This window comes from Cucurbita pepo, chromosome LG19, assembly GCF_002806865.2.
Source record: "Cucurbita pepo subsp. pepo cultivar mu-cu-16 chromosome LG19, ASM280686v2, whole genome shotgun sequence".
Classification (NCBI taxonomy): Eukaryota; Viridiplantae; Streptophyta; class Magnoliopsida; order Cucurbitales; family Cucurbitaceae; genus Cucurbita; species Cucurbita pepo.
This window is the reverse complement of record NC_036656.1, coordinates 4,437,809-4,447,424: the sequence shown is the minus strand read 5'-3', so window position 1 is coordinate 4,447,424 and position 9,616 is coordinate 4,437,809.

Genomic DNA, 9,616 nt, shown 5'->3' with positions numbered 1-9,616 from the left:
GATATTGGTCTAATAAGGTTGATTAAGTTTTTTTTCGAGTCAATCGAGTTTATTGAAGACTAGTAATACAAATACAAATGCTACCAATATGAAAGTACAAATTAACATATTCGCTGGTTTCTAAGCAATTTCACTTCAAAAAGTTTGCCAAACTTTATGTACAATTAGTCTTCATGATCAGTAAACAGCGTGACAGTATCGCCCCGTCCATCTTTAGAATTAAGAAACTTCTTAATTGATAGGTTTAATGATTTGGTTTCTTCTCCAACAACGCTTAGGTGTCACAGGTTTAGGACTCCAAAAATCCTGGAATTTAATTCTAAAACTTTGGTTTAAAAATACTCTTATTATTAATTGGGATGTTTCAAACCTATTTTATAGTTAATATTCTTAAACTTTTTTTAAAAAAACTTCAAAAGCATACTTTCTAACCTTTTTTTTTTTTAATTTTTTTTATAACTTCATAAACACTTTAAAATTAAAAAATTAAAAAATATATTTACCATGAGTACTACATTTCAAAACTACTTATAAACTACTTGTAAAATTTAAATATTTGTAGATAATTTATGAAGTGTCTTTTAATACTAAATTATAGTTTACCATATATATCATATTTGATGTTTTATTATAGGACAAATATCTAGATATTTTCTTTCAATATCTTTCCAGTCATTACTATTTACATATGATTGTAATTTATTTGATTATAAATTGATAACTTCCACACCATTTAGGTGTTGTGGATTAAGCAAACATTCTCATGGTATTAGAGCCATTTCGGTTTAACAACCCTGATCCTTCCTTTTCAACCGCTTNAACCCTAATCCTTCCTTTTTAACGGCTTTGAAATCCTCTACTGTTCTTCTCCACCACCATTGCTGGCTTTGACGACGCAGGGGCAGTCGCCATGGCTGCCACATGCAGAGTCGATCGATTACTCTTCGACAACACCCTTTTGACCTCCAAATCACCCTTCGCCATGCTCTGTACATACAACCTCACCTTTTATAACACAATCGATTTTCCTTCAACCAACATAGTCTCTCTTCATTTTCTTCCCAATCAACCCTTCATCCTTCACAGAAACCCTAACCTGAGAATCTTTATAAGCATTCCTATAAAAAATATACAGAGTCTCGAGAAACCTATCGACCTTCTGCAAAGATTTACCTTTGGAATCTGAATACAACCATTCCAATTTAGTTTGATTGGACTAGTCATCGAATATCAAAGTGTGATCCAAATGACCCACACGTGCGAGATATTGGAGAATGGGCAGTGAACGAACACAACAAAAAGAGTGGGGATTCACTAAAGTTTCTTGAAGTGGTAAGTGGGTCGAAGCAAATAGTGTCTGGAGTGTTGTACAAGTGTAACGACCCAGATCCCCGTGAGCAGATATTGTCCTCTTTGGGCTTTTCCTTTCGGGCTTCCCCTCAAGGCTTTAAAACGCGTCTGTTAGGGGAAGGTTTCCACGCCCTTATAAATGGTGGTTTGTTCTCCTCCCCAACCAATGTGGGACATCACAATCCACCCCCCTTCGGGGCCCAGCGTCCTCGCTGGCACTTTTTCCTTCCTCCAATTAATGTGGGACCGCCCCCAAATCCACCCCCCCCTTTAGGGCCAGCGTTCTTACTGGCACACCGCCTCGTGTCTACCCCCCCCCCCCCNACACATCGTCCAGTGTCTGACTCTAATACCATTTGTAATGACCCAGATCCACCGCTAGCAGATATTGTCCTCTTTAGGCTTTTCCTTTCAGGCTTCTCCTCAAGGATTTAAAACGGGTCTGCTAGGGAAAGATTTCCACACCCTTATAAACGGTGGTTTGTTCTCCTCCCCAACCAAGGTGGGACATCACAACAAACTTGTGTTGTTGGTTGATGTTGGTGCAAATCATCATCGAAAATATGAGGCTAAGGTGTTGGAGCAACCATGGTTGGAGCCTCCTCGGAAGATCGAGTCTTTCCACGTTCTTCTTCAAGAGTGAGATGTCTATGTTACAACCTCCTTCGTGTATTAGAATCCATATCTATAATGGACAATAAAATAAAACTTTTTATCAATTGTTATATATTTTTGTTTTTCTTATCCTCCCATTCTATTTCAATCTCTATTCCTGTGAAAACGACCATTAAATTTTCATTTATTTTAATCTAATTCAATCTAAATAAGTTCATAATTCAAAACCCGAATGATATTGGTCTAATGAGGTTGATTAAATTTTTTTCGAGTCATCGAGTTTATTGAACACTAGTAATACAAATACAAATGCCAAAGTACAAATAAACATATTCATCTGTTTCTTGAGAAACTTCTTAATAGACAGTTCTAATTGTACACCCGTACTTAGGAGCAACAAGTTTAAAACTCCAAGAGTCTTGAATTTAATTCTAAATTTTTTTATTAAAAATACTTTTATTTTTTAAAACAAACTCCAAAATCATACTTTCTAATTTTTTTTGGTTTCTTTAAAAATTTAAAAATGTATTTACTTTTCCAAATACATTTCAAAACTACTCATAATGTAACATTTAAAAGTTGGTAGATAATTTATTACATATCAATAGACACAATATTAAATTTTTAAACTTTTTTTTACGGAGGTAAAATGCTACTTTTAAAATTTTGTGAGTATTTATTTAAATATAGTACAAAGAGATAAAACAAACCAAACAAAATAAAATAAAAGTTGTCTCACATCTATATTGTTGTGAGAAAGTGAAGACTTGAACTCTATTCGAATGTCATTAGCTTACTAAGTTACAACAATTGGTACTTATATATCTTAATTGGACGGTTCCGTGCCAATTGACTTCGAGTCAACTTCTCGGCTGATTCAGTTTGGGTCTGATACGCTCAGACTTTTTCAATTGTATAGAGACATTTAAGGTTAAAGTTAGTTTTCATAGAAGAATTTTAAATTAGGATTGCTGCTCTACTCTTGACATGGTTGGATATAAATTGAATGATGTATGAAACACACCTGCTCTGTGACCCCTCCATGTACCGTATGTACCGTATTTTATCACATGAATTATGTTATGTCATACTCCATGATGCCGTATTATGACTTATATTAAGCTATGATATGACATGCACACCATGTTAGCAAAATTGTTTTCGAGATTGTGAATTGTTGATATGCCAAGGATGTATTCGTGAAAATGTTTATGAAAGAACAAATGTACGATTTGCATGTTATATAATTTGAAGCTACAGAGACCTCACGCATTTTTGTGTGTCATATGCATCGAAGTACTTCTCCATTATAATTAGTATGAACACATAACTTACGTCACCGGCCAAAAGAATTTAAGCATTAAAAAAATATTTTAAAGTATTTTGTAATTCCCATATTACTAAAAAAAATAATACTAGTAAAAATAAAGAAAGTCGTCGACCACTATAGGTACCGCCGACAATTATGTGCGTTGGCATGAGGGAGAGAAGAATGCACTTAGTGTAAGATTGATCAAGGAGATTGAGTTCCGACTCCACGGGTAAGTTTTTCTTGTAACTTTTAAAATCTTTCTTGACTTTAAATGAATTTTGTCGATTCTCGTTTTAACGAAAACTATAAGTTTGTAGAAGAAATTTTGAACAATCTAAGGCCTAAGACGCAAGGTTCAAATGAGGGAAGGAATGAACCGATGCTCGATAGCTTGTCGGTGAGAGATACAACCATCTATTTTTAACAAAGTTGTAATTATAAACAAATGGGGAAGGATTGAGTTACCTTTTAAGTTATTTAGATAAGAGAGAATTAAAGGTCAAATCAGCAACACTACGCATAATCTAAACATCATCAAATTGTTTAATTTTGTTATTAATTTAAGTGGAATGATATAAGATACGAATATTAAAGTGTTGAACAACATAATTCACGTGTTTTCTTAATGAATATGATAATCAAAACACACTTTTTTCAAAGGATATCTACGGATCACATTCTTTATGTAGATAGGATCGTTTTTTTTTTTTTTTATCTACGATTATATCCATTAACGATAGAGGGAAACACCTTCCTCTCTATAAATATCAAACTCTTGTTTGAAAGTGAGCATATAATTTCAAAGCTTGTCGACTATCTGTTCTAAGTGACGATGAGTTCCGTTCCTGGAGGTCGAGTGCCGGTTGATCCAAATGACCCACACGTGCGAGATATTGGGGAATGGGCAGTGAAGGAACACAACAAAAGTGGGGATTCACTAAAGTTTCTTGAAGTGGTAAGTGGGTCGAAGCAAATAGTGTCTGGAGAGTTGTACGAGCTTGTGTTGTTGGTTGATGTTGGTGCAAATCGTCATCGAAAATATGAGGCTAAGGTGTTGGAGCAACCATGGGTGGTGCCTCCTCGGAAGCTCGAGTCTTTCCACGTTCTTCTCCTGGAGTGAGATGTTTATGTTACAATCTCGGTCGTATATCAAAATCCATATCTATAATGGAACAATAAAATAAAACTTCTTATCAATCCTTATATATTTTTGTTTTTCTTATCCTCTTATTCTATTTCAATTTCTATCCATTAAATTGTCATTTATTTTAATCGAATTCAATCTAAATAAGTTCATAATTCAAAACCCAAATGACATTGGTCTAATGAGGTTGATTAGGTTTTTTCGAGTGGTCGAGTTTATTGAACACTAGTAATACAAATACAAATGCCACAAATTTATAATACACTAGTAATATTTTATAATTTTTATTTGGCTCCGGTCAACCCGAAGGTTTTGCTCACGAGCCCGAAACTGAACCGATTTAGTTCGGGTTTAGAAAAATGAACACAACCCTACCCGAAATGCTAATCCAACCCAACCCAACCCTTATAGTTCGAGTGGGTTGGTCTGGGTTGTCGGGTTGAATGTACACCCCTATCGGCTAATTTAGGGAATGATCATGAGTTTATAATCAAAGAATACGCTATATGTTAGCTTTTTGGTCTTTACTCTCATTTTAATTAATTTCAATCAATTAATTCATTGATATTTTGATGATAACAAACATACTTTTAATTATTAAATGCAACTAACCTCCTAAATAAATTTGGCTGTTTGGTTGATCATGAGACAGTTCTTGATTTGAAGCGGGCTGTCACGGTGAAGCAAAGTTTTTTAAAACGCGTCTGCTAGGAAAGGTTTTCATACCCTTGTAAGGGAGGCGTCGTTCTCCTTCCAACCGATGTGGGATCTCACAATCCACCCCCTTCGGAATCTAGTGTCCTCGCTGACACTCGTTCCCTCTCCAATCGATGTGGGATCTCACAATTCACCCCTCTTCGAGACTCAGTGTCCTCGCTAGCACACCGCCCAGAGAACAATATTTGCTAACGTGGGCTTGAGCGGTTAAGGATTGAGTTACAAACGAAATTTAGCATTGCAAACAAGATAATTACCCTATGATACTTTTGATATCAATTTTTAAGAAAATCAATACCATGTTCAATAAAGAATAATCATCTTTAAGTTGTTTAGATAATAGAGAATTAAAAGTCAAATCAGCAACATGACAACATAATCTAAACATCATCAAGTTGTTTAATCTTGTTATTGATTAAAGTAAAATAATATAAGATACGAATATCGAAATGTTGAACAACATAATTCACGTGTTGTTTCTCTCTCTGAATGAATATGGTAATTAAAGCACACCTTTCTTGAAGGATATCTACGGATCACATTCTTTATGTAGATAGGAATGTTTCCTTATGTAGATAGGAATGTTTTTCTTTATCTACCATTATATCCACCAACCATAGAGGGAAACACCTTCCTCTCTATAAATATCAAACTCATGTTTGGAAGTGAGCAAACAATTTCAAAGCTTGTCGACTATCTGTTCTAAGTGACAATGAGTTCCTCTTTTGGAGGTCAGGTGCCAGTTGATCCAAATGACCCACATGTGCGAGATATTGGACAATGGGCAGTGAACGAACACAACAGACAAAGTGGGGATTCACTAAAGTTTCTTGAAGTGGTAAGTGGGTCGAAGCAAATAGTGTCTGGAGAGATGTACGAGCTTGTGTTGTTGGTTGATGTTGGTGGAAATCGTCAAGGAAAATATGAGGCTAAGGTGTGGGAGCAACCATGGGTGGTGCCTCCTCGGAAGCTCGAGTCTTTCCACGTTCTTCTCCAGGAGTGAGATGTTTATGTTACAATCTTGGTCGTGTATCAAAATCCATATCTATAATGGAACAATAAAATAAAACTTCTTATCAATCCTTATATATTTTTGTTTTTCTTATCCTCACATTCTATTTCAATCTCTATTCGGGTGAAAACGTCTATTAAATTTTCATTTATTTTAATCTAATTCAATCTAAATAAGTTCATAATTCAAACCCGAATGATATTGGTCTAATGAGGTTGATTAGATTTTTTTCGAGTCATCGAGTTTATTGAAGACTAGTAATACAAATACAAATGCCATGAATATGAAAGTATAAATTAACATATTCGCCTGTTTCTAAGCAATTTCATTGCAAAAAGTTTGCCAACTTTATGCACAATTAGTTTTCATGATCTGTACACAGCGTGACAATATCGCCCCGTCTATCTCTAGAATTAAGAAACTTCTTAATTGATAGGTTTAATGATTTGGTTTCTTAGCCAACAGCACTTAGGCGCCACAGGTTTAGGACTCCAAAAATCCTCGAATTTAATTCTAAATTTTTGGTTTAAAAATACTCTTATTATTAATTGGGATGAAAACTATTAAAACTTTGTTTCAAATCTATTTTATAGTTAATATTCTTAAAAAATATTTAAAAAAACTTCAAAACCATACTTTCTAACCCTTTTTTTTAATTTTTTTTTATAACTTCAAAAACACTTTAAAATTAAAAAATTAAAAAATATATTTACCATTAGTACTCCATTTCAAAACTACTTATAAACTTCTCAGAGTAACATCTAAATCTTTGTAGATAATTTATGAGGTGTCTATTAAAGATATTTAATACTAAATTATAGTTTACTATATAGACAAATATTTGCTTTCTATATCTTTCCATTCATTACTATTTCCATAGGATTGTAATTTATTTGATTATAAATTGATAACTTCCACACCATTTAGGTGTTGTAGATTAAGCAAACATTCTCATGCTATTAGAGCCGTTTCGGTTTAACAACCCTAATCCTTCCTTTTTAACGGCTTTGAAATCCTCTACTGTTCTTCTCCACCACCATTGCTGGCTTTGACGACGCAGGGGCAGTCGCCATGGCTGCCACATGCAGAGTCGATCGATTACTCTTCGACAACACCCTTTTGACCTCCAAATCACCCTTCGCCATGCTCTGTACATACAACCTCACCTTTTTTAACACAATCGATTTTCCTTCAACCAACATAGTCTCTCTTCATTTTCTTCCCAATCAACCCTTCATCCTTCACAGAAACCCTAACCTCCGAATCTTCTTAAGCATTCCTATAAAAAATATACAGAGTCTCGAGAAACCTATCGACCTTCTACAAAGATTTACCTTTAGAATCTGGGCGCTGCACTAGCCTCTTCGCCAACTAAGTTGTCGCCGCCCTTCTCACCAAAATTGGCCCCTTCGCCCAATGTGGGGGCTCTTTCGGCTTTAACATTGTCTTTGTCCCTTGCTCTAGGTTTCCCCTTTCTACTTCTTGGGGACGATCCCTCTTCATGGGTTAGACATATTCTCGCCAGAGCCAAGGCAGCATCGTCCCTGAGAGACGATCCCTCTTCATGGGTTAACACATATTCTCGCCGAAGCCAAGGCAGCATCGCCGCTAAGCGACGATCCCTCTACAGTTTTCGATGGGCAAAAAAGTGTTTCTCTACGCCTCCTCCGAACCAGGTTGTTGACATCTTCACGAAAAGTGTTTATCGACCTCTCTTTGAATTTTTCAGATCTAAGCTTCACGTTCGTTCAAAACCGATGCTCAGCTTGCAGGGAGTGTTAAGGATATTTAGTATTAAATTATAGTTTACCATATATATCATATTTGATATTTTATTATAAGGCAAATATCTTGCCTTCTTACCATAGGTATCTTTCAATTTATTACTCTTTGCATATCAATTTAATTTATTTGATTATAAATAAATAACTTTCACACCATTTAGGTGTGGTGGATTAAGTAAACATTCTTGGCGTCCATAGATGGTTTTCATCCACATATTGAGAGTACCAAATTTTTGAACTTTTTGAATTAGAGGTAAAGATTATCAATGCTACTTTTAAGTATTTATTGCAAAAATATTTTTGAANAAAAAAAGTGAAGGGTATTAATAGACAAAATTAAAAAAAATGAAAAAACCAACAAAATAAAACAAAAGTTGTCTCACATCTATTGGTGTGAGAAAGTGAAGACTTGAACTCTATTGGTATGTTCTTAGCTTACTAAGTTACAATAGTTGCTCCTTGTATATCTTAATTGGACGGTTTCGTACTAACTGGAGAATACATTTTCTAATGGCTCCGAGTTAACTTCTCAGCTGATTCAGTTTGAGTCTGATACGCTCAAACTTAGAGGCATTTAAGGTTAAAGTTAATTTTCATAGTAGAATTTTAAATTATGATTGTTGCTCTACTCTTGACATGGTTGGATGACTTGAATGATGTATGAACCACACGTTCTCCTGTGACCCCTCCATATACCGTATTTTATCACATGAATTATGTTATGTTGTACTCCCTGATGATGTATTATGACTTATATTAAGTTATGATATGACGTGCACACCATGTTAGCAAGAATGTTTTCGAGATTGTGAATTGTTGATATGTTAAGGATGTATTCGTGAAAATGTTTATGAAAGAACAAATGTATGATTTGCATGTTATATGATTTGCATGTTATATGATTTGAAGCTGCGAAGATCTCATGCATTTTTGTATGTCATATGTATCGAAATACTTCTCCATTATAATTAGCATGAACGCATAACTTACGTCACGGCCCAAAGAGTTTAAGCATTAAAAAATATTTTAAGTATTTTGTAATGCCCATATTATTAAAAAAAGATTTAATAAAAATCAAGAAAGTCGTCCGCCACCATAGGTACCGCCAACATTTGTGTGCGTTGGCATGAGGGAGAGAAGAAAGCACTTAATGTAAGATTGATCAAGGAGATTGAGTTCCGACTCCACGCGTAAGTTTTTCTTGTAATGTTTAAAATCTTCTTCAACTTTAAATGAATTTTGTCGATTCTCGTTTTAACGAAACCTATAAGTTTGTAGAAGAAATTTTGAGCAATCAAGGCCTAAGACGCAAGGTTCAAATGAAGGAAGGAAGGAACGAACATGCGTAGCTTGTCGATGCGAGATACAACCTATCCAATTTAGAATTGAAAACAATATCGTTATCACATGATTCGTTTGATATATAATATTCAACAAAGAATAATCATCTTAAAGTTGTTTAGATAAGAGAGAATTAAAGGTCAAATGAGCAAATCTAAACATCATCAAATTGTTTAATTTTGTTATTAATTTAAGTGGAATGATATAAGATACGAATATTAAAGTGTTGAACAACATAATTCACGTGTTTTCTTAATGAATATGATAATCAAAACACACTTTTTTCAAAGGATATCTACGGATCACATTCTTTATGTAGATAGGATCGTTTTTTTTTTTAA